Here is a 27,414-nt window from a genome sequence, read left to right on the forward strand (position 1 = left end):
TCAACACTACTTAAAGGTCATATGAAGTGTGCTATTCAAGTATAGGTTTCCCCTTCATTTGAAAGGATGTGTAGATGAGTTGGTCATCTATCAAAAGTTGGATATTCATATTTTGTCCAAGGAAACTACCTTTAGAGGATGAGTTTCATGATGGTCGCAAGAGAGAACATTAAAGCACAATGTATATATTATTAATAAGCAAGATCCTTTATGAAAGACTCCTATATTATATTTTTGGGCTTCTCTACACACAAAGACATGGTAATTCAAACTATTATGGTAAGGAGGGCTACCTTGCCTATGCACTTCCATGTTTAATCAAATTCTTTTTCCTAAGGATGTGTTTGTGCATGAGTATCCAATCTAGATCACAATCCTCAAAGTACATGCAAGTTAGAGCCAAAGCTTTCCCACATTAGATGTGTCGAATTTGTTAATTCATCAAAAAATTATGTTGTGAAACCAACAAATTTTTTATGCCTCTGCATAGTGATGGATAATACCAAAAGTTCATTCATTTCCTCATGCTTGTTTCAAGTGTAAGTAGTATGGCCACTCTACATAATAAGACCCTATAGACATAAGAAGAAGAGCTAAAAAGTGAAGTTTGGCAGAGGAGATGATATTTAAGCAAGAGAAATCCGACTCTAATAACTTACTAAAACAAGTAAGAGGACTAACTTCTTAGTGAGGGAAGAGAAATATTTTCTCTAGCAATTGGATTGAGAAAATATGGACTCAAACGAGAAATGCTCTATTAAAGTGAGTGTGATAAAAATGCAATTATATGCACAACTTTGGCCAACAAGAAATGGTAGAGTTTACCAACATGTCCATATCCAATGCAAGGTAAAGTGTTACAAGAGGGTCCATTAGGCCCCAACTCAAGCAACCTTCTTCCAATACCTATTGCACATGTCATTGTATTTTGGCCTTTGGGTATGTATTACCATGGTTCTAAGTGACCGTTTTTGTTGGTTAGATGGGTGGTAGAGAGGTACCATGGATGTATCCCATACCTAGAGTGTGGTCTTCTAGATGGGTGGTAGGGAGGTGCTATTGACCTACTCCGTACCAAGGTTGTGGTTTTTTTTAAGATTTCCTTACTTTGAAAGATTTTGGGTCGTTGGCTCTAGAATTTGTGAGTACTTCCTTTTGACTCACATGGACGCACTTACTAGTTTTACTTATTGCCAATCATAATATATTATTTAGATTTACATGATGCATCAAACGATAAGGCAATAAGCTCTTTCAAAGTAATTTATGTTTACTACTTTGTATTATTGAGCTGTAACTTTTTTAAGTGCCTTTAGGATTTACTTTTAACTAGGAAAATTTTGTTGATTTGACCATATCTTTAGTATATAATAAATTTAATCGAATTGCTTCCATTAAGCTAAAAGTTTACATATGCATGTTAAAAAGTTGTTATAATTCTTCAAAATGTTTGACTCATTTTGGGTTCACACATGTTATTAATTAACTAGTATCTCTTAAAGTGCAAAACATTTAGGTGACACATGCCAAATTCCCTTGAAGGCTCTTAAAATTTAGGAATAACTCTTACACAAATGAGCTTTGTTAGATAATTTATTCAATAAAAAGTGTTGCAAGTCTAGATGGCCAAACATGAAGAGCAAGTATTAAGAGTGATCCTTTTAAGGCAAAAAGAAAAATCATTTAGTTTCTCTCTCTCTCTCTCTCTCTCTCTCTCTCTCTCTCTCTCTCTCTCTCTCTCTCAAATTGAAAGAAGGTCAAGCTTGATGAGCTAAATTGAATTCATGGAGATAAGAAGGGGAAACTAATGCTAGTGAATCCAATTTTGGAGCTCCAACTTCATCATAAACAACTCTTTTGTCCATCATATTACAAGTATTTATTTATAATGCACCACAAGTGATTGATAAGGGGATAAATTTTTGTCTTCTTTACTTAGCATAGGTTCTAATTAGATCTAGCAAGTAAATGCATACTTAAGCCCTCCTATGCTCCATGTATGACTATGAATAACTCTAGGATTATTGAACCTACCAATGTATTGGATGATTTAGATTTTACGTTTACCAACATTAAAATAGGAATGACATTGGCAAGACTAGTTTCATTTGAAGTAGAAGTCCCAATTATTGGCCTTTATATAACATAATAGGGATTTCAAATTCATATTAGCACGAAAAATCTATGCAAATTGGATATTAACCAAATGGGTTCTTATTTATATTTTGAGCATTCATGCACCATGTTTCTTGAGTGGATAATGTTGATATGTCATTTCATACAAGATCCATTCCATTTTGGCTACATACATGCATAGATCCATTCCCTTTCAAGTATATACATGCATAAATGCAATAGCTTGATAAATAGATTCAATAGACCTATTTCATTTCATTCTAACTTGCATTATCTTGTGATTTGAAGTGGACAAAAGTAATCTCAAAATTAACTAGTCATCAACATAATGCATCAATTAATGATTCATCAACATAATGTTGTATTGGTATAGCTATGTGTTAAGAAACAATTTTGATAGATTCATATTCATCAACATAACATACCAATTAATGGTTCATAAACATAATGTTGTTGTAGTATATCTATGTGTTAAGAGATGATTTATATAGAAATGTGTATTCAAGTTGAACAAACAGAGGGTGTGTGTGTGTGTGTAAGGCTCGAGGAGTCACTTTCAATATATAAGTCCATCAATCAGTTCAATAGGAGTGATTTTAAAAAACTATTTTTTAGATTTGTTTTTGCATACAAAAGGTATAATTTATTAAGGATATTCACATGTCAAATAGGAAAAATGCATATTTTATTCATGATAAATTACATATAAGGGGTTTATAAATTAGACCATGAACTCGTATGACAATAAGGATTTACATATAATGAATCCCTTGAGGTGTAAGGGTATGTGTTAAGAAGCCACTTGTGTTAAAACTTATAGTCATGTTAAGCATAGTTGTATTACCATATTATGATAGTGATGTCTAAGAACACTTTAGAAACATCAATGAACTTTTTTTCTCTTTAGGTGGTTCCCCCCCTTTGCATGTATATATGCTTAGCTGGGCTACTTTATCTTTTATAGTTGGCAGAATTAGTAAGAGTCATCTTGTTGGTTGCATGCTATTGAGATAGTCAATCTCATTATATGTGTGTATTCCTACAACCCTAGCTCTATGTCTAACAATTGGTTCAAAAGCAAGCTTGTGCATCAAGATAGTGAGGTCATCTTCTTTATCTTGAGGAGTCATCTTAGGAGAAGAAAGGTCTTGATATAACATGCTTTGCACTACTTAAACCAAAATTTTCAATCAACTTCAGTTTTTGGGGGGTTATTTTTCATGCTAAAAAGTTATCATATCTTCTTTGGGTGTAGTTTTTCATCAATGTTCTTGACTGAAACTACCATTTTTTTCTACCTTGGGTGTAATTTTTCTTCAATGTTCTTGATTGAAACTACCATTTTTTTCTATCTTGGGTGTACTCTATCTTCAATGTTCTTGACTTAAACTACCATTTTTTCTATCTTGGGTTATGCTCTTTTGTAGGCTCACATTCTTACCATTCTACCTCTTTGTAGGTGACTATTCACTACTTGTAACTTTTGACACAATGGCAATAATAGTAACGTATTCAATGTGTTGAATGGATTGCAGAGGATAAGATAAATGAGACAAAATACCTAGACTTTATTGAAATATATGATGTGTCATGTAGTGGTTGAAAAGGGACTTTGGAATGTTGCTATGACTATGGAGTTGTGTGGTGCATTTGTACTAGCAACTATTGCTATTTCCTCAAGTGTAATGAAGAATTAGATAGGTCCTAATATTGTAGAGTTGTACCTCCACCTAATCCTATTGTACTAGCCACATGGACATTAAAAATGGGATAGTAGAGATGCACATGCACATGCTTTGATTTCTTTGTCTTGTACATGTACCATTATCTCACATATTCATAACTCATGCAAGATTTCTAGTGTTTGGAACACACTTACTACTTTTTATTAGGTTCTCAATGAGGTGCTTATTTGTGTAAGTAGTTGGAGTTCGAGCATAAAAATGGCAGTGACTCTATGCATTAGGAAAAATTGAACTCTCTCTTGGGCCTTTAAAAATAATATGATCCAAGAGTTGGGCCTTTTGGATTGTCCAATAGCGGGGTAGGATGTTCACCTTTATATTAATTGAATCATCTATCTCCAAATATTGGGTATGTTGAGATGGCAAGCTTAACACATGCAGATATTGATGATGGACCACTTGGTTAGATGGGTCTGCACATCTACACTTAGCATATCGGTGGTCATTATGAATCTTACATGGCCAATGAATTATCACTTATTGTGTTTGGTTTATTACACCTATCTACAACTGGCATACTTAAAGCACTAGTCAATTAATATAGTCCATTATGCACTATTTAACTTAGTATACCATTTTCCTTTATATTGTACCTTATCTATACTTTATGTACATTGAAAAGTGTGTAAAAGAAGAAGAAAAAACCATCAAGAAAATATTTTGGCCTCCATCTCTCTTTGTGTATTATGGAATGACCTTCTTCTTGTGTGTATTGTGTGTGTTTGGTGAAATAACTTGAGTTTGTGTCCCCACCACATAATTCGTGGCATAGTATCAAAGTTGCACCATTGATAGAGGCTAGTTTTGGAGATTGAAGTGAAGGAGAAGAAGCAAGGATTCAAGCAAGCAAGCAACGGGTAAGAAACTCTCCCATCCTCCCACTCTTTCTCATGGAAAATACCTATGGAGACATTGAATAGAGGAAAAATCTCAGATTATTGTGAGATTTGGTGTGCAAGTAGAGCAAGATATATTTTGCAAAGAATCCCTTTAGGATTTCACTACTTTTTGGCAACTTGAGGACGTTTCGAGCCTTGTTTTGGAGCTACAAGGTTGTAGATAGTAGTTTCAAGGTATACTACAATTTTGATTGTGTTGACAAAAAGTGGGTACACATGTACATATTTCCAATTTGTAAGTTTCGAGGTGTTTGAATACATTGCAAATTACATGTACTATTGAGCAGTTAGTGAAATTGACAGCTTGGTGTGTTGATGTGCACTTGTTATGAAAGGTTGCAGAAGACGTACTTGCTATTTTATATCAATTTTGAGATAATGGTAAAGAACAGTGGAAAACCCATAATTGAGAAGTTGGACAAGAACAACTGCCTATCATGGAAGTTCAGTGTGATAAACTTCATGATTAGATGTTAATCCCATTGCAAAGAAAGCAAAAAAAAAAGACACAGGGCAAAGCAAAAAAAGGTGGCCCAATGGAAAAATAGGAGTAAAAAGACTAAAAGCGTAGGGGCAACAATTAAAAGTCCAGGGTGACTACAAAAAGGAAAAGTCGCATTTTAAATATTAAAGTGCACCCTAAATTTTTATAAAAGAGTGCTAAGCTCCCTCCTATGTGCACTTTGTAAATGTAGATGGGCATGGGTGAAGGAACAATGTTAATAGGAAGGGAGTAGGGAAATAGAACCTAGGCTAAAAGGGCCGGTCATGTAAAAAAAGAGATGGGCATACAAGGAGGAGGCATGGCATGCATAAAAAGGCAAAAAGTGGTTAGCAAATATCACAAGAGTATTATCTCATAAGTTCTAACTCAAATCAAGCTTGTTTTCTTAACTGTAAGAGCAATCACAAATTATCAAATCAAGTACAATATGCTATCATGTATCATAAACAACTCTGCATTCCATCATTCATACATGATGCCATAGCGAATCAACTTTGCATGATTACATTCAATGTAGATTGTTAGGGAAGACAAAAGCTTATGAGTCAATTACAAGGCTTGTAGGGCAAAGAGACTTGCTTCAAGAGAGCTTCAAATTGAGTTCCTGATAAGAATAAGTTACCACGGGCAAGAAATAAGAGAAAAAGCTTCTGTTAATTCAACTCAAAGCATCTATGAATGATCTACAAACATTGCCATGCCATAGGGGCACATAATACTTGCATATTTTGACAAGATAACTTTTATAGAGTAAGAAATGAATTAAAAGAACAATGCTATAGCTAATTCTCTAAATATGACTGAAGATTTCAGCCCCAAATAAGCCCAAATATCTTCTGGAATTCACCTCTGATGATAGCATAAACTTCCCCTAACACAGTGTCGATGCGTTGGCATCCAAAGTCTACCACAGGGGTAAGAGACAGCAGGGTGAAGGTAGATTCACGAAGAGGAGTAGACGAAAGAGAAGGGGTTCGAAGAAATTGAAGACATAGAAGAATACTCCTAAAAAGAATTATAAAATGAAGAATACTAACAGAGATAAAGACTGTCAATTTATTCCTGCGTTATGAGAATATAAGACTCTAATTGACAATCTAATGCCTCCATTGGCTCCAAAAGGGGGTAAAATACCAGAACATGAGAAAATGAGGGAGTGAGTGTGTGAGAGTGAGGGACCATGGTGGAGAAGCTCTCCATCTTCTCCTCTTCTCTTCTTCTCTTCTTTTCTCTTCTCTTGTCTCGCATGTAGCAATGGGGCTTGGAGCTTGGAGCTTGGAGCTTGAGGATTGAGCTTGCTTGAGCTTGCACCTTTGGATTGTGGAGCTACCAACGAAGAGCACATGGGAGGACACAACACTTGAAACAATAAGCAGTTTGTGGGTCTTGGCGATTGAGCATAAGCTCCCACATTTTGGTTTCATCAACGGATTCAAGCTTTGAGTGCTTGCATACTCTAAATCGAGCATCAAAGTAGGGTTTGCCCCGAATCGATGCTTGAGATAGGTAGGAAGCAAGGGAGTCAGAGGGCATTCAATCTCCTTTGCAAGTAAGTTTTTTTTATTTTGAAGATCTAGGTTAGTAGGTTGGGATGTTTGCTTTGTGGTTTGGACGCATTAAGGTAGGAAGAAATAAGGAAAATAAAGGAAATAAATAATAGGATTATTGTTATTAAAATAAGGTAAAATAGGGAGAAAAAGGGCTTAAATGCATTAAGAGAGCAAAGAGAGAGAAGGAGGAAGTAAAAGAGCAAGAGAGAGGGTTTTAAGAGGCAAAGAAGGGGGGGAGAGAGCTTATTTGTGGGTATTCAGTCAAAAGAGAGAGCTGCAAGGTAGGAGCACATATTTGCTCATCGATTCGTATTCCTGCGTATCGGAGCCCTACAGGTATACTCTAAGCATCATTTGATGCTTGTTAGTTAGGACCTTGGTTGCAATATTAGGATAGGCACTTGGAGTATTTAATCAAATTTTCACCATTTTGGACCCTCGTCGCTGCACTTGGACGTTGTTTGTGTACTCGAATTGGCCTCGACTAACTCAGACAGTCCGAGTCATAGTCCACTCAGACGACCACAAAACTGTCAGAGTCCAAGACTCAGACTTGGAACCTAAACCTCATTCAGTCTTGGAGGCCCTTGCTTTTGGCCTCGGGCGACCTGAGGCATCATGCTCGGATGGGTATGCAACTTGGGCTCGAATGTTCGAGTCTAGAACTCAGACACTACACCTTGGATAAGTGTACATAACAATATTTCTAGCACATCAAACCCATGCCATGGCTGGTAGAGCCTCAGTCCAAGCAAGGCGACACCTTTGTAGGCCTACATATGCATAGAATGGCTAATAGAGTCGACAAACTCAAGAATCACGACTTGACGGTCCAAAAATGATTGCGATCACTGACCATTAGTCGCTTATCCCACTAGAGACCCAAATTAGCTAATCGAACCTGCTATCCCTTAAATCACACATCTAGAATGTAATAGAGACTAGAATGGACAATAAAGGGTGGTTGTTACTTGTATAAAGAAGCTATAATTAGCTGAAACTAATCGGAAAGAGTGTGATTTGCATTGCTTCCATTGAACTTGCACACAACATCACTTAAATACTTGGAGTGCACTAGAAAAGCAGAAAGCCTGATTTTGCACAATGTACATCTAAAAGCACCACTCGAGCGTCTAAGTGCATGCAACACTAAGGATTATTTTGAATAACAAGGAACTTATCTAAGATAACATAATGCAATGAATCCACTAGTAGGAGGAGACCCCCAAATGCTAGACGAATGACCAAGAAAACCAATCACCTAGACTGAGAGGCTTGAGTCATTGAGCTGCTTAGGGAGCAACAAAGACCGGCACGATTAGGAACACAACTTTACCCAATATGATCAGTCTGTTTGATACCCTAGTTGCTCAGGAAATCACCGACATGTCAAGAACTAGCACCAACCCTGGAAATGATAAACTCAACTTGGAGGAATTCCCAACAGATATCTAGCGGCTTGTAAACCAATATGACATGTGAACCAAAAAGGTGCATCATAGTAGCATTGTCAAGTTGATGAATATTAGCCAAAGGGACAAGGAGGATATTCGAGACTATGTCACACATGTGCAAAGCCTCTTTAAGAGAATCTCAAAGGCTAAATGACCTAATGAATGAGTAGCCTTCACTATATTCACAAACAAAATCCGAAGCGGAGAGCTTTACAAGGCCTTGGTGAGCAACTCAAACCTGCAGATGGACGTGCTAGCTAGGGCCTTCGAAGAAGCCATATGTGTGGATGAACTACTCAAGGAGAGAAGCTAAAAAAGAACTTGAGATAGCACTGCCTCTAGATCGTCAGAGAGAGCTATGACCAGTAGCAAAAGATCTAGCTAGAGCACATAGGACAAGGGAAAGAGTATTGACTAGAGCCAAGAGTTGGCAAACATGAAGTTGGAGTTGGCTAAGCTTCAAGAGATGATGAGAAGGCCCACACGACCTCACATACAATGCATTCTTTATGGAGAGAATCACCTTCCAACCGAGTGCCAGGATCCTAGATCGAGACCATGTGCTAATTGCAATAGGTTTGGCCATGATACAATGGATTACAAATTGTTGAGACGATTCCCATACCTGCAGCTGTAAAACCAACTATATTACCTAGGGAATAGACTGCATGAATTTAAGAAGGGGAGCTCCATTAGCTCTCCCAATACCCAATGACTCAATGCTAGTCGTCCCTAGGATGGATGTCAACCCTATAGGGATACCCAGACCACCTGAACCCATTATGACCCATCCACCAAAGCGACACTCTGATACATTACATAGAGGAGCCAAATGAGGATGAAGGACCTTGATAGATTTCAAACCAATGCCGATGATGGCATTAGGCATGGGAAGAGGTAAAGATCTATGAGGACGATAGAACCAAGAACTCATCACATGCTAGAATTGTGGTCACCCAAGCCATATTTCATCTCATTGCCCCAGAAAAGGAAGCAAGCCAATTAATACAAGGCTGACTTGAGATGTCCAGAGTGCAGGATCACATACTTTTTCATCAAGTGCCCTAGGTAGAAAACCTCCACTAGTTCAACAATTGCGCCATCCATACCATTGGGGCTGTTTGGAGTTGAGACACGATAGTAAGGCCACACCAATTTTGTTGAATGTCATGACCCAAGCACAAACCAAGCACACAAGAAGAGCCATAGGAGAAGGAGAAAGAGAACAAATGCAAAGGTTACACTCAAGACAGATAATACCACCACATTACCCAAGGGGAAGCAAGTCACAGAGGTAGAAGCTAATGAGACGTAGAAGTTACCCACTTGTGGAGACTGCAAAGTTTAATGTCATGCTAGCTAATGAGATGAAGGTTAGAACATTTAGAGTAGTGAAAATTTGGCCCTTCAAGATAGCAAGAGTTCAGTTCTTCTCAAAGAACTTCATAGTCATGACGGGAGTGGACTATGACATCCTACTAGGCTGACCCTAGATGCGAAACACATTAGTGAAAGAAGATTGGGGTAACGGTCTAATATTCTTAGGTAATAGGTCGAAAGTTGTGAGGGTCGAGATGGACACCTGAAAGACCATGCCGGTTGACCTAGATGCCATCTTTGCCATCTTGAAAGGAGACTCACAAGTCAAGGATTCCTATGGGCTACTACTGAAGTATATCCCTTGCCCCAAGATGAGTGAGATTGGATGCATCTGCTAGGCACTATCGATCTACTATTATCAGATGACATGGAGGATTATAAGCAAGTTGCGAGGACAACCAATGAGTCTGACAAAGCCACACCATCTCAGTTTGCCAAAGAGTAGGACCACACCATCAGTACCACTCTACATGATGGCCAGAAGCTCTAGCAGTCAACCAACACTTGTCCCTTTCCACATTCCATCTAACAAATTCGAACTCCTGGGGATTCTTGAACATTTGATGAGAGAGCTAGTTGGCAACCCATTTGCCAATCTCAAACCCCTCAAGAACCTCATGGAGGAGCCGAAGTGGAAATGGAACAAAGTGCATGACTTGAACCTATTGTACATTTGGGCACTAATCATAAACAAGAAGAAGATTGAGAATGAAAGCCCAGGAAATGATGAGCAGCTAGAATATGACAATTCCGATGACGAGTACGAAGAGTTCTACTCAACAAATGAGAAAAGTGAGGAAGGGGCTGAGACAATAGAATACAATACAGATGACCAAGTGATCAAACACATATGAGTAGACTCCAAACCATAGAAAGCCAATGTTTTTAGGATTGAAAGAGAAGTCATCAAGATGGAATGCGACCAAGATTACCTAGGTGTATGTTAATCCTAATTCGAGATGGAAGAAAAAGAAGTCAAGAATGTGGATGCAACAGAAGAAGTAGGATGGAGAACGGCTAAAAACGCAAGGACGGCCTAAAAAAGAGAGCACCAGGATCCCTCCTATGCAAATTGTAAAAGGTAGGCAGGCATAGGTAAAGAGAGAAGGCAAATAGAAGGAAATGGAAAAGAGAACCTTGCTACAATGGCCGGTCATGTAAAAAAGGGATGGGTGCCCAAGGGATTTAGAACATGTATAAAAGCCAAAAAGTGAATAGAGAAGCTCATTCTTGGGTGTGTGGCAAAAGTGGGCTCATCTTCTTCTCTTCTCTTTGCTTGCTTGTGTGTGCTTGAGAGAGGGAGTGTGAGGGAGTGAGTGTGTGAGGGTGAGGGATCTTAGAGGTGAAGCTCTCCATCTTCTCCTCTCTTCTTCTTCTCTTCTCTTCTCTTGTCTTGTCTCACGCGCGACTATGGAGGATGGAGCTTGGAGGTGGAGGCTTGAGGATGCTTGAGCTTGCATCACGAATCGTGGAGCTACCGATGTGCTTGAGGGAGGAGGAAACTCATTCCGGCATTGAGGTAAGCTCACTACACCCCGGTAGGATCGAAGGCGCATCGGCTAGGTGAGAGATAGTCATAGGTGCTCACTTGAAATGCTTGAAGGAATAAGCGTCTGTGGGTCTTGGCGGCTGAGCAGTGAGCTTCCACTACATTTTGGTTCCATTGTCGGGACAAACAGATTCAAGCTTGAGCACTAGCACACTTCAAATCGAGCGTCAAACTAGTGCTCTTTGTGGATAGGAGCTTTGGGAGTTTAATCTTTGAAGAAAGTAAGTATTTTGTGCTTTTGATGATTAGGCAAGTAGGAGAAGTCATTTTAGTACTTTACTTTTGATTTTTGTTGCATTTAGAGTAGGTAAGATCGAGAAATCAAAGCGGGAAGCTTTAGGATTACTGCTGTAAAACAAGGCTAAATAAGTTACAAACCAAGGAAAAAAGGGAGAAAAGAGTGCATGAATGGATTTATGTCACTAAGAGAGTGATTGGAAAAGTCGAGGAAGGGTTTATAACCCAAGAGGCTAAGGAAGAGCTCATTTGCAACTGTTGCATTGAGAGAGAGAGAGAGAGAGAGAGAGAGAGAGAGAGAGAGAGAGAGAGAGAGAGAGAGAGAGAGAGAGAGAGAGAGAGAGAGAGAGAGAGAGAGAGAGAGAGAGAGAGAGAGAGAGAGAGAGAGAGATGCATTGCCCGCATTGGATTGATCACTTCTCCTAGGTGTTTTTTGTGCATTACAGGTACACACAACTCTTCTTCTTTATCTATAGCTTTGATCTGGAGGTGCATGATAAGTGGCATTACCTAAATTGTGCAATTTGATTGATTCTTTGTCGTATCTACCAAAATCGTGCTGCGTTTTGGCCTGTTCGAGCGATGGCGATTTCGGGCCAAACCCTAGAATTGGCCCTTGGCCCTTGTGTGCTTGGCCATTCGTCCCATTACCATTCGAATGTTCACCGCTTGTCCTGGCCCCACTCAAGACAAGTTGACATTCGGCCCGGCGTTTGAATTAACCATTTAGACCAACTTGGTATTTGGCCCACCTGACGCCCTTAGACACCTACATTCGGATGGTCCGAATTTGATATGAAAGAGCACACACACACACACACACACACACACACACACACACACACACACACACACACACACACACACACACACACACACACACACACACACACACACACACATAGAGCGATTGTAAATTGAGGATTGTTTGTAATTAACAAGGAACACACTTAGATGTAACCATGTAATGAACCCACCAGTAGGAGAGGACCTTGAGACATAGTTGGGTGATCGAAAACCCAAGCGTAGGACAAAGCAGAAGAAACAATAGAGAAGCCAAACATAGCAGGGATAGATTCCATGAAAGAAGAAGTGGATCTACCCAATCTAATTAATCTCATCAACAACCTGGTGGAGAGAGAGACCGCTGACATGGGAGAGACAAGCACTAACCACGGACGAGATGAAGAGCTTGACCTGGGTGGTCTCCCAACAGAGATCCAGTGGCTAATCACCAATTACAATCTACAAACCTAGACAGACCACCATGGTAGGATGTCCAAGGATATCATAGTAGACTTAGAAGAGAAGAGAAGCCTAGTGCAAGAAGCTTTGCAAGGCCTAGTGACCTACAATCACGAATAGCAGGCCAGGTAAAGCATGGAAGTGCACAAGATTCAGCGAGTGTTAGCGCTAACAAACAAGAATAGGACATGCCCTAATGTTGAGAGGGAAAGAGCGCTGGAAGGAGATCTTATGCTAAGCTTCTCATGAAGTGACTACTAGATAACACTTCCGTCGGAGCAAAGTGTCGCTGCAATGGCAACCTCATTGCTTGCAAGATTAGGAGTTACCCAGGGCTCCAAGAGCCAATCTAAAATCCATGTAGTCGCGAAGCAGCTAGAAAAATACTATCCAGACAACAATTCCTACAACTTTGTAGAGCAATTCGAGCAAGTCTGTGAAACCAATGGCCTCGCCGATCTCGCTCAGTGATCACAAGCTTTCGGCCTATGCTTAGGTGATAAGGGGAAGGACTTGGTACATTAGCCTAGATGCCATAGAGCAGAATGACTTCAATAACCTCAAGAATCTCTTCATTAAGAGATTCTCGAAGGCTGGGTACTTAGACAACTTGATCGTACGACTCATGAATGTGAAACAAAGAGATAAGGAAGACATAAGGGATTATGTGACCCATGTGAGGAGTCTCTTTAAGAGAATCCCGATGAACGAATGACCCATGGAGAGAGTGGTGTCTACAGTCTTCATCAGTGGGATACGAGGTGAAGAACTCTACAAGGCCTTGGCAGGCAACTCAAGCTTGCAATGAGACGCACTAACTAGGGTCTTTGAAGAGGCCATTAGAGTGAATGACTAGCTCAAGGAGAGAAGCTCTAGGAGCTTAGGTTGAGAGGAGACTAATCCTAGAAACTCTGAGAGAAATTGAACGTCAAGCAAAAGATCAAGCCCAAGTATTCAGGACAAAGGAAAGGGCGCTGACCCAAGTCAGGAGCTAGCAGAGATGAAGATGGAGCTGACCAAACTACAAGAGATGATGAGACGACCAACACGCCCTCACAACCAACACCACATGTCAGAGCTGAGTGCCAAGACCCTAGGTCCCGACCTTGCACAAATTGCGGTAGGTTCGGTCACGATGCCATGCATTGTAGACTACCAAGGAGACTTCCGTATTCACAACCTTACAATCAGCCTTACCTAGCAAATAGGCCACCAACCTTCTTTGGAAGGGGAACTCCATTCAGTCTCCTGCCACCCAATGACGCTAAACTAGCCATTCCTAGGATGGAGATAAACCCCACATGAATACCTAGACCACCTGGACCCTATGTAATCCATCCATCGGAGCAACAATCCAATCCACTATGTGGAGGAGCCGAACAACGAAGAACCTTATGTGAACCCTTACGGCTCGTATGACAAAGAGGGTAATTTGATCCTTATGGATTACAGACCAACATCGATGATGGTATTAGTTAGAGGAATAAGAGGGCAGTCCCAAGAGCCAATCTGATCCTTATGGATTAAAGACCAACACTAGTGATAGCGTTAGTTAAAGGCGTAGGAGGGCAAACCCAAGAGCCGATCTCATGGTGGACGACTTGCAATCACCCAGGACATATCTCCTCGCGTTGCCCTGAGAGGGATCATGCCAACTGCGATAAGGCAGATCTTAAATGTGTGGGGTGTGGAATTACTCATCTCTTTACCGATTTTCCTAAATGGGAACCATTCTCTAGTTTGGCAATCGTGCCATCAGTCCCATTGGGGTTGTTTTGGTGTTGAGACACTCGACAGGGAGACCAAACCCATTGCATTGCGTGTCATGACCCATGCGCAGACAAAGCAGGCTAGCATATCATTGCTAGGGTCTAGCAAGATAGATGCAGCCTCAATTGGAAGAAAGAATCGTAGGTGAAGGAAAAAGAAACCCGATGCAAAGGTCACGCTAAACATGGAGAGTGCCACAACACTGTCTGCTGGAGAAAAGGTGTCAGACGTAGAGGTAGAAACGTCAGCTTCTAAGACTATTGAGAGGGAAAATGAGAAGGTAGTGGAATACCCTAGCCCAAAGTGCCAACTTGAATCCATTGAGAAAGTGAAGGAGTGGGTGAAAGAGGTCCAAGAACACCTGAAAGACACTAAGCCCATATTGGAAGATGAGATCGATGATCTCTCAAGCATAAGCATGCCAATCTTACCACCATGACCAAAATCAAAAGATGTGACTGTACCACAAGTAGTGCCGCTTAGACAGACCTTGAATGCTATGGGCCAACGAATCAGTCAAGGCCATTGGCCTAGAAATGCATGATTTGGAGAAAAGAAAGTAGCTAGCAATCTCCTCACCACACTACTGAGACCACCCCTCGACCTTTGGCCCGTGAATCAAGCAGTACCCTCTCGGGGTAATCCGTGGTGCGATCTTGGAGATTATCTACCTTGATGCTAAGCAGCCTACGAGATTTTCTTAGGCAGCATTCGACGATGTGGCAAGAGCATAAATAGTGGGTTGAAGGTTGGTTGACTTGCATGAACATGATGCAGAGAAGCAAATACCGAGTCTAATGCTGTACTCAATACCCAAATCCTTGCACGTCAATGCTTTGTGGGAAGGCATGGAAATGCATGTTGTCTTACTGGTCTTAGCTCTCGGAGATACCACAAGAAAGGGAATTGTAAACATGGGGGTAGGAGTTAGTGTGCTTAGCCATGTAGTAATCTAGGCTTGGGATAACCTGCATGTTGAGAATGCTAGGTTTAATGTCATGCTAGCTAAGGGAATGAAGGTAAGGCCATTCAGAGTGCTCAAGAACTGGCCCTTGAAGATCGCAAGAGTCCAATTCTCCGTTGACTTTATAGTCATGAAGGGGGTGGACTATGACATCCTGTTAGGCCGCCAGCCATGGATGCACAATGTACGGGTCATTATAGAGGATTGAGGTAATTTTCTAATCTTCTTAGGCAATAGAATAAAAGTAGTGAGGGTAGAGATGGACACTTGGAAGATAACACCAGTCGACCTAGATGCCATCTAAGCCATGCTAAATGGTGACTCCCAGATTAGAAAATCTTACGGGCCATTGACTAAGTATATCCCTTGTCTAGAAGATGAGTGAGATTGGATGCACGTGCTAGCCACTATCGATCTGCCATTCTTGGATGGTAAGGAGTACGAGCAGGTTGAGGTAGTCTCGATAAGCCCAGAGACGAACCTTCAGTGCCAGTCTGCATGATGGCTAAGAGCTCAAATGAACGACCAAACCCTATCAAATTCCATATCCCTAGCAACAAGCGAGAACTCCTTGAGATCCTAGAGCATATGACAAACAAGCTAGTAGGCAACCCGGCCGCTAACCTTAATCCTCTCCAAGATCTCTTGGAAAAACCTAAGTGGCGATGGACCAAAGTGCACGACTTAGGCTTGATGTACAATTGGGCCTTAGTCTCATCGACAAAAAGGAGGAGCCATATCAAGACTTAGGAGATGACGAGCAGTCGGATGAAGATAGCTCTAACAATGAATACGAGGACTGTTGTTCCCTTAGTGACCAAAGCGAAGGAGAGATGGATACCATAGAATATGACACTGAGGGACGAGTTATAGAACATATACGAGCAGACTCCAAACCAAGCAAGAAGAATGTTTTTAGGATCGAGAAAGGAGTCATGCACATGGATTGCGACCGCACATGGTTGGAGCACATAGGAGTGATAGATTACAAGCAAGTAGGCCTAGTCCAACCAAATGTCGCACCATTATTCAGGATGGATTCACCCTTTGAGCTCTACGACCTCTGGGAGAGACTCCCTCTTCTAGTAGCGAAGATGGAGAGCTCAATTCTCAGTCAGAAGTGAGCTCAAAAAGTGATCCTGAAATACCTCAACCTCTTGAGACTCGACACACCAAAGGGGACCTACGCATTCACCTAAGGCACCGAAGGCTAAAGGAGGAAAGGGGGAAGCAGCCTAAGGAACCACAGAGGCTGATGAGCAAAGAAAGTCGTAAGACCTACCAAAGTGATTCATAGAGCTCAAAAAAGATGATAGGGTAGTGATCTTGCTAGGAGCCAAATGTCAAGGGCAAGCCATCGAACCAATAAAAGGACCTGCTAAGGTTAAAGAGGTCAATTTAGTCAAGGAAGGGGAGATACCTTGACCTGTCTTTATATCCAATGACTTGACTAGGGGAGAGGAAGCAAATCTCATTGCTCTCTTGCGAGAGTATATAGACATGTTGGATTGGTCCCTCGATGAGCTAAAAGGGGTAGATCCAAGTGTAGTTACTCACAATATACCCATGACATCCGATGCAACTTCTGTTAAAAAGCAGCGACCGTATCTAATGAATCCCAAGCACGCTCACATAGTAAAAGAAGAGATTGATAAGTTGTTGAGAGTAGGATTCATTTATGAGATTGAGCACATGGACTGGGTCTCACCCATAGTGATAGTGTTGAAAAAGAACAGAAAGATCAGAGTGTGCATCAACTACAAGAAGGTAAACACTGCTACAAAGAGAGATAATTATCCATTGCCATACATGAGCATATGCTCGAAAGAGTGGCTGGTAAAGAAGCCTACAGTTTCCTGGATGACTTCTCAGGATACAATCAGGTGCAAGTGCATCCTGACGATAGGCATGAGACTACATTCACCATGGAGTGGGGTGTCTTTGCCTACATAGTTATGCCCTTTGGGTTGACTAATGCACTAGCTACTTTCTAGAGGCTCATGATTGCCATCTTCAAAGACATGCATAGGAAGGAGTTAGAGGTTTTTGTAGATGATTTGTGTGTTCAATCTACATGGAAGGAACACTTAGATAATCTCCAAGCGGTCTTTGAATGATGTCGTTTATATCGCCTCTCGCTGAACCCTTTGAAGTGCTAGTTCTGGGTAAAACACGAATGCATTCTAGGGCACGTGGTGTCAAAGGATGGCATTGCCACAAACTTCTCGAAAGTCAAGGTTATTGTCGATCTTCCACCACCATCCGATTACAATGGATTTGAATGCTTCTTAGGCCACACGGGATACTATCAGCGCTTTGTGTTAAACTATGCATTGATTGCTAGACCTCTATACAAGTTGTTGATTATATTTGAGTGGACCAAGGAATGCCAACGTGCGTACGAGGAATTGAAAAAGACTCTAATCATTGCACCAATTCTATGAGCCCTAGATTGGACAATCACCTTCCATGTTCACATCCACGCTTCAAAATTCGCTGTGGGAGCTATGTTGTGCCAACCTAGTGAACACAACCTAGACTATCCAGTGAGCTTTGCTAGTAGACAACTCACGGATATAGAAATGAATTTCTCAACAATGGAAAGAGAAGGCTTAGACATGGTATTTGTTGTAAAGAAATTTCAGCATTATCTTTTGGCCACGCCTTTTACCTTCTTTGTTGACCACCATCAAGCATTGCTTTATCTTGTTAATAAACCTTGCGCTATGGGATGCATTCCTTGATGATTACTTCTACTTTTAGAATTTGACTTCTCTGTGGTGGTACACAAGGGGAAGCAGCATCCTTAAATGAATTGCTAGATGTGCATTTGTTTTATCTGTCTAGCACGAGAGATTTATTTAGAGCTGATTGGGCAGACGACATAGTCTAAGTGCTTGAGAATGGACTCCCTGATTGACCTATCGAGAAGGCCCAACTTAGGCAACTCATCCTTTAAATCCAACCCTATCAATTGATAGCAGGTCAACTTTATAGAGTGGGGCAAGAAGGGTTGCTACGTAGATGTGTGTGGGAGCATGAAATGCATGACGTACTGGCAGAGCCACACGGTGGGATTACAGGACACTTTAGTGGATATACAACAGCTTGCAATGTGCTGCACTCTCAACTATGGTGGCCTACTCTCTTCCACGATGCAGAACGATTCGTAAAACATTGTGACGAGTGCCAACAAACCAATGTCCTGATTTGCAAGGATCAAATGGAGCTAACTCCTATCATTATTGCAAAATAGCCTTTTGAGAAATGAAAAATTGACTTCATTGGGCCGATTAGTCCTGCGGCACAGTATTCAAAAGCCAAATACATCATTTTTGTTGCCACGTATTATCTCACAAAGTGGGCTGAAGCACGAGCAACTTGAAAGAATGATGCTAGGACCACTGGCAAGTTCTTATGGGAGTAGGTGATCTCACGATTTGGTTGTCCCATCGAACTGGTTAGTGACCAAGGCATGCAGTTCATTAATGAAGTGATCACACATCTCCTGTCTACCTTTCTAATCATCCATCAAAAGTCTTCGCCTTATTGTCCTTAGGCGAACGGCCAAGTTGAGTCTACTAATAAAATCTTAGTGAACATCCTGACCAAAGTAGTCTCTGCTTCACACAATGAGATTAGGATAACAAATTGATGTGGCAGCTTTGTGGGTCTACCGCACAGTCTATAAAATGGTTGTAGGATAGACTTCCTTTAAGTTGACCTATGGGACTAAAGTAATTCTACCTATAGAGTTCTTCATTCCTAGCCTGAGAATCTCTCTTCAAGAGAGATGGGATGGAAAGGAGGCATGGATAGAGTACCTGATTGAGCTCGAACGCTTATCGAAAACTCGACTTCTAGCCACCCACGCACTGATATGTGAGAAGGCAAGATGCAAACGTTGGTTTGACAAGCATGTCAAGCAGCGAGATTTCTAACAGGGAGACTTGGTACTCTTGTACTCAGTCAAGGGTCATAAACAAAAGATGAATTTTATAATGCTAGGGCCTTTCAAAGTCTGCACCATCAGTAGAATCGGTAATGTGGAACTCGAAACCCTAGTGGTAGAGGGCATAGTTTTCTTCAATGTCAGTTGCATCAAGAAGTACTACCCTCCCACGCACCCATTACATGAACCTCTAATGCTAGAGTCCCTTGTTAACGTACGAGTGGCCACAATCATGAAGATTGAAGATGAGGATGAGGAAATAGTAGAACCACCTTACTTAAGCATAATGATCACTGCCAAGCACACAACTACCCTCAATGCACTGATCAATGAGGGAGCTGACTTTAATGTCCTAACTCATGAGCATTGGATCCAAATGGGCAAACCGTAGTAATAGCCCACTAATGCCAAACTTAGCCCATTTGGGGGTTGATCATATGCACTCTTGGAAAAGTGCAAAGTAGTAATCTCTAACAAGTTTGCGAGCATACCAATGATCTTTTATGTATTTCCAAACACTAAAGATGCAGGTATAGAATCACTGTTAGGACGCACGTTTAAAAAGAAAGCTCATTGCAATGTCGACTATTACGAGTCCCAACGTATTCACCTCGCCATAGGCAATGTGTGTATAGTCACTGCTTTTAGCAAGGGCTATGCGACTCCTTCAAAGTCTACAAAGGCACTGATAGAGAAACCTACCGTCAAGTCTAAGGAGGGGATCATGACCCATCACAACCCACCAAACCTCAAGATGGGCAAATCACTAGAGACAAAGCTGAGGCCTACGAAACAGAGCTTCAATGGATACCTAAACATTAAGGCCCACCACCTAGGAGCACACTCCCATGACCTTGCAAGGCTAAAAACCCGCACTTGAAACCTAGAAGGCCGAGACAAAACTACCGACATCGAAAAATGGTCAAGCCACGATGGGTCTCCAAAAACTTTTTGCAAGCTCAAGGCTATTATGAGGGTAATACATGGATATGGGTACCTAAAGCCAAGATGGCCAAGGGCATTACTCAAACATCGCCCTCAAGTTTGACCACCCAAAGCATCAAGGCAAATCAGACACACATGCCACAAGAGACTCAGGCTGCGAAGCCCATGAAACCTCAAAAGCCTAGGCCAGTTAGAGCCTAAACTAAGCTATCGACAAAAACCACAGCTCGCTACTCACAAGCTGCTTGAACCTGATCCCACTTGTGCCCTTAAGGCCTTAGAAGAATCTAGTGGTGAGACACCTGCAGATCCAACCAAGCTTGTCCAATAAGAGGCCAAGCCACAACCTCAAGAGCAACCCAAGCTACAACAATCACTTGCTGAACTATCTAGTTCAATGAGACCCCAACCACCAACAATTAGCCTTAGATGCTCTTATGAGCAGAGATAAGTTCTAACCTTGGTGGAAGACTTAGGAGAGAATATGGGGGATGACTTGGTTGCTTGTCTTGGATGCTTGGATGCTACCTTTATGACACTTGCTAAAAGCTATGATAGACTGGATTTAGGTATTTTGGATGAACCTATAGCGACGGAAGTGCATATACTCCCTTGTTCTTGGGGAGAATTGGAATTTGTATTCATTAAGGCTCCTGAAGAAGCCGAGGAGCTAATTGCCACCAAGATTTCTAGAGAACACACACGAAACCGATGCCTCATTACGTCCTATCACAAGAGCACTATCCTTGCCATAGACCGAGAAATTGAGGAGTTAAAACAACTCGCTAACATGGACTCCTCTTTCTTGAGAAAATAGTATGCTCTCTGACTTCAATGGGAGCTAGAGGGCTGCCAAATCATGACTAATGTTGAGAAACAATATGCCATCAAAACCTCGGAGTATGACCCCACTTATGTAGCTCCAACCTCCTATAGGGTGTTAACTACCATTCGTAACCGACCCTTAAAAGAGCACCTCCTGACCCATAGACATTTAGATCAAAGACAAGGGATTGTTAGCAATATGGTTTAACACTTGGGATCTCATGGGCTAAATATTCGACTTAGACACTCCATTGACATCAAAGATCCAAAACATCATCCTCCAAAGGAGGATGCCAAGCATAGCCTCTACACCACAATGTCTGCTAATGATAATTCTTTAGGCCATCAACCAAATTCATTTCAATAGAATGTACATACATGACTACCTGCAAAATCACATATCCTATATAAAGATTCATGTCCTCCTCATCAAGGATGTATAGATCTCATCGAAGATACACAAAAGATAATAACTGGGCCTCATGAGAGATTAACTCCTCTACAAATCTATCAAAAACTACTTTGAGTAAATCTGCAGACCACATGTTTTGCCACCCATCCTCTAGAGATTCTAAGTCCACATCCTTTTTCTGGTTTTGTGTGTGGGTGGGTGATCTAGTGTGGTCTAAATGGCATCTTCTTCCACACCTTTGCTTGTGATTCAACATGTACCATTACTAGTCCCTGGTTACTCTCTTCTTTTGGATGCTAACTGTATTTGCAAGGCTAGCCTTCATCTCTTTGTGGCCTTGAAGTTCCCTCTAGTGGATACGAAGCTCTATTACTCTTTTTTGGAGACTCACAAAAGCTTTCGAGCTTGGTTTATGGCTGTTGGTTTTATTTTAAATTCCCTGCTACTATCAACAAGGCATTTTTCCTGCCTTTTGCAGTTTCCCCTCTGTGCCTAGTGGTAATCATTTATTGTCCACTGCAAGGATCCTTGCCTTGTTGTAGAAGGAGACCTCTCTTTCCTCTCCTTTATGGAAGCAGTTATGTCAATTCCTCCAAGACCACTTTATGTCAGCCAAGCTTGCATCCAAGTATTTGTCTTACGAATTATTCACAGCATCTATCAGGATCCTAGAGGGGGTTAAGCTTAATTGGACAACCTTTTTGTTGGCTAAAATGGATCAACATTTTCAGTGTGTCACGAAAGGTCAAAACAATATTGTTTTTCCTATGGGGTTTTTCTACAAAAGATCATTCAATTGGCACCTCCCCCAAGTGGTGTTCCTATGCCTGATCATGTTCCACTTTTGCAACACTCTCCTCCTTCTATTCATTCCCCTCCTATGGAAGTCAATTCAGATATAGCCGATGTATCCCCTATTAGAATCATTCGAAAGAAATGCCCCACATAGGGTCCTGATTCTCTCCCTATTTCCAACCCCTATGGTACAAATTCTGATACCTAAGGTGTTTGGTAGCTCCCTTCCCTCGTTCATGTCTTGTACCAACCTCTCTACAATGCAACAGGAAGGACAACTAGATCCACAGATTCCTATTTCCTTGCAAACAATACTTTCTAGATCTATGCTTTCGCAGCTAGTTTATGGTGTTCGGTATCTGCTTTGGAGACCTCCATTACTTCCTTTCTCTAGATAATCTATACATGAGTATACACCTCATTGCAAGATAAGGTGGATTCTTTAACCAATCAACTTAGCAAATCTCTAGAGAATTTATCTTTTGAGAAGACTTCTTTGAGTAATATCCATACACAAATGACTGTAGCTATAGCTTTGATCAATCCACAGAAAGCCATGATTAAGGAGTTAGAAGCTAAGGTTGCCACTTTAGAGGAAGAGAATGTGTTTTTAACCAGGGAGAAAAATGCAACTCTTGAGGAAGTGATAGAGTCAGCTCGTAAGCTTGGTATATGTGAAAGCCAGTTGCAGCATTCCCAAGAAACTGTAGAGTTGTAGAAGAAGATTATTGAAGAACTTAGCAAGAAAGTTGCTACTTTTTTTGTTCCACCTCCAGCCCCAGTGTTGTCTTTTATGTTGTCTTCTAAGGAAGACCTAGATTAGCTGCAGCAAAAAGATAAACTATGTGATGGGTTCTCTGCTAAGGTAAAGTGCCTTCAGCAGCATATGAATTGTGTTCACAATAATATTTTGTCCACTATGATGAATTGGTGTCACCTCCATCATCCTTCTAGATTAAGTTTCAATTCAAGAATACTCCCACTGGCACAAAAGTTGTATGTACGAGCTCAAGAGCTCAAGCCAAGGCAAGACACAGTGCCAATGACATAAGTCCAAGACAATACATCAATAGTACATCTCGAACATGTAGGTGGTAGAGCATCCGTATGTAGCATCCGTAAGCATGTAAGACATCAAATACATCCCAATCCCAACTCAGACAAGCCAAGTAACATCCAAGACTACTCCAGATAATCCAAAATGCATCCAAGGTGGAGCTTCAATGAGCACTCAAGTTCAACGTATGCATAGGGTAATCAACTGTGACATGAGCATCAAGCCGTAGGCAACGGGAATGCATAAACCCAAGGAGCATCACTATCAAAGCATATACCACGGTCGAGCACGAACCATGTCAATGAGTGTGTAATGTCAAAGCTCTTCAAAAAACATCCGAAATGAAATCCAAGCTCAAAGTCGTACCCCGAAGATCAACACTTCATAGCATATATTCAAGACATAGGCCGGAACTAATAGGCATAACCCAAAGCATGTAAAATAGCTTTAGCTTGCTTTTATTACAGCATGAAATGATTGTAAAAATTGAGAAATTTCAATCCCAAATCAGTGCCAAAATGATGGCATAACATGTGCAATCCATCCCCAAGTCAATTGGCATCCAATAGGCATCAAACCGGTTGACTATGTATGCCTAGCCAAGCATAGCATTTACTGTCAATGTAGCATCAACATAACATGACTGTGAACTACTGTAAACAGCCCCAAACAGTGTTTGAATCAGCCTCAAATCAATGTCCAATGCTCAAGCCTACAAGACCAAGCATCAAGCATGCGCAAATGCCTCAGATGAAGCTTGTGGAAGTGCCCAATGGCTTGGAGCTTGAGGATGACCGGTGTGGAGCAGATATGGATCAGCCTGAAACAGGCGCAAACAATGTGTTGCTGTCTTGGGGGGACCTGCAGCCCATGTGGCATACCTGGGGTGGAGTAGGGGCTCAAGTAGGTGCCCAAGGAGGCACACACCAAGCCTCAAGGGTTCTTGAGCAGAGGCAATGAAGATATGAAGCACCCGAGCTTCAATGGTGGCTGCCCCAAACTGTTCACAGCCTGTGTGACCAGAGAACTAAAGTAAAACTTGAAGAAAATGATCAAATACCTCTGATGTAATGTCCTGAAGGTACCCAACAATGCCGAGAAGGTGCTCGGGAAGCCGGGAAGTGACGGGAGCTCGAAGGAGTCGGATATGGCTCTGCCGGGAAGGAGACCCAATGTAAGTAGGGAGTCGATGGGATGCTGAGAATGCCACGAACAAAGCTCAAGAGTCAAAAATCAAAGCTCTGATACCAGTTCAAAGGGAGCGACGTATTGAAGGTTGGACTCGAGAGCTATGGCAGGAGAGCAAGAGTAAGAAAAGGAGAGACTAGAATTGGGAACTCCAACCGTCACAATGTGTGACCAGGCCTTCCTTTATTCAAACTGTCACTAAAAGAATAAAGAATAAAGTGACGGTGATGGGCGCTTGCCACCTGCAGTGTGCAGTGGCGGTGACTGTCAGTGTAGTAATATACGGGCGGCTAGGTAAAGGCGCCTTTATCCCCAACAATAAACTTGCAAATACACAAAAATAAATAACAATGAATCCATGCATCAAAAAGAGGGGATGTAAAAAGAAAAAGTGTCTGCAAAAGGGAAAAGATCAGGGCTATCACATCAAATTGTAGTTTTGGTGAAAAAAGATATGTTCACATGGAAACACTTCCTAATTGCATTAAATACTTCAAAAATTAATAACTCATGAACCATTGCTTGGAACTGAGAGCTGTAAAAAAAGAAAAAATAACAAGTTCAAGAGACAAATAGGGTTGTAGGATCAGATTGCAATTTCAGTGAATGTAGGATGTATTCACAACATGGAGGATGAACAAAATGATAAAACCACCAAAACGGTTAAAGACAACAACAAAAACGGGGTAAAAGAGGGTGGGTGGGTGAGGAAGGAACCTCAATATGGCATATTGAAGACGGGGTATCGTGTAAGAATTGATTAACATGATGCTCATAAATGTGTGTAACCAATATGCGCAAGGACGTGTCCCTACACTTTAGACGTGAATAGATTGGGTTGACTAATCAACATGGGCCTAACACTTGACCACGACCCATACCTATATTCCCCCACACTTAAAACATGGCATGCACATACATGAACGCAAGAGGTAGGGTTAAAAACACTTGGCCCATTTAATTGGTTGATGGAGATCGTTGTTGATATGTGTTGGGGAGTTGAAGTCATCCATAGGAGGTACCAAGGGTCACCACAATACGCCTTTGGCATGGCAGGGACTATGTAGCAATACCCAGAGAGGTAGCGTTATGGATGAAGTTTCGACAAGTCATTAATAACGGGATATATATCACTCAATCACAACTGTCACTCACATTGATGAAATGATAGATCGGTCACTCACCTCATAACTCACATCACTCGAGGAGAAAGATTGAAACCCATAGCTCACCCCCGGTTTAGAAATTGACAAGAGGGATGGCTCAAAAGGGGTATACTAGCGTGCAACACGGTTGATGGTGCATCATGCATTCCAACCCATCAAGCATAGGTGTAAGAAGAGAGGATAGGGAGCCTTATTGTGTAGTGCACCAAAGAGAGTGAGGTGTGTAGTGACAGCGGAGGCCCGTTCCGTGTGTGGATAGGGAAACAAGAACGTACTTGACTTTAACTGTTGTAATGTCCCTCAATCCTCACCCCTCAATTGATAAAAGGGAAATCAATCACTCTCAACCCCCCCTCTGTCTCACATTGTGTTGATGAATACAGGAGGGCAATTGAGTCCTCACACCCATTGATGTAATCCTCACTATTGCCACTAGTGCGATGTTTTATGCCTTGTGTGCAATTGATGGTGTAATAGTGTACCTTGCCGCCCTGTGTCGGCATACATGTAAGAAGGAAGGCCAATGAGCCTTATAGTACCATGCAAAGGAACATATCGTGCAAGGGCAAAGATTGGCCATTCACTTCACCCTTTGTCTCACACTCATTTGATAAATACAGAGGGCAATCCATACTCACATCCCCATTTGATTAGGATGAAAACTCACATCACTTAAAGGATCGTCGAGATGAAGAGCGGCTTCATCTGGTTGATGATGCCAACTTGTATTCATTGATAAGGCGGCATACTTAGGGAGACAGCCAACAACTCCGAGCATCAAATGTAAGTGAAAAATGTTGTATGTTGTAGGAGTTAGATGCACTGATGGAGTTGTAGGACATAGTGCACCAAGGGAGGCTTCTTCATAACTGCATCTTGGAAGGATTGGACTAATGATTCAGCTGATCTGGACTGCAAGGTGTTGCCACCTTTTCCACAACCAACTTTCCATCCAAGGGTATTGACCACCTTTTCTTAAAATGAGGAGTGTTATGATAAGGAATTTCTCCCATAATAGTTATTATTATTATTATTTCTTTTTTTTTTCTACTCCCGAGGGTGTTTCCACCTTTTCCCATAGAATAGGTCAGCATGATAGGGATCAAAGTCCTTTTTTCTTTTATATATATATACTTCAAAGAGGAGAATGGCAAGAATACCATGTATTAGAACCATCCTCGCCACCTCTATGCTAGATTTGACGAGAAGGGAGCAATAGTAGGGGTGGGAGGTGGCTATAAGGGGCTATAAGAACAAGGCCACCTCATCAAGATAAGTAGAAGGGTTATCATGAGCAATAGGAAAAGCCTTACCAAATCGACACACAAGGGATGAAGAGACTATCAATGGTGATTGTTAGGATCCCTAGGGAGGGTAATACTTCTTTAGGCGATAGCTATTAATTAGAAAAGGATAATTAAAAGCATCGACAGCTTGTATTTGGATAGAGTCATTAGGGTTGACAGCAAGTACCTTATAGGGACCCATCCAATGTTGTTGGAGCTCATTGGGAACTTGCCAAATCTTGAGTGATAAGGCAAGAACTAAATCACATTCCTTAAATTCCTTATGCTTGATAAAGCTATCGTGATAAGCCTTTCATTGCGCTTGTGTGGCTTCCATACACTCTAGGGCCATCA

General features: G+C 41.4%; 1 pseudogene; it reads right to left on the minus strand.

The window, feature by feature from the left end:
• LOC148016178 (uncharacterized) overlaps positions 1-27,414 on the minus strand; it is an 82,683-nt pseudogene that overhangs the window by 7,243 nt on the left and 48,026 nt on the right.

Source organism: Lygodium microphyllum, chromosome 23, assembly GCF_053477565.2.
Source record: "Lygodium microphyllum isolate KBCC chromosome 23, Lygodium_microphyllum_v1.1.10, whole genome shotgun sequence".
In the NCBI taxonomy this organism is placed as follows: domain Eukaryota; kingdom Viridiplantae; phylum Streptophyta; class Polypodiopsida; order Schizaeales; family Lygodiaceae; genus Lygodium; species Lygodium microphyllum.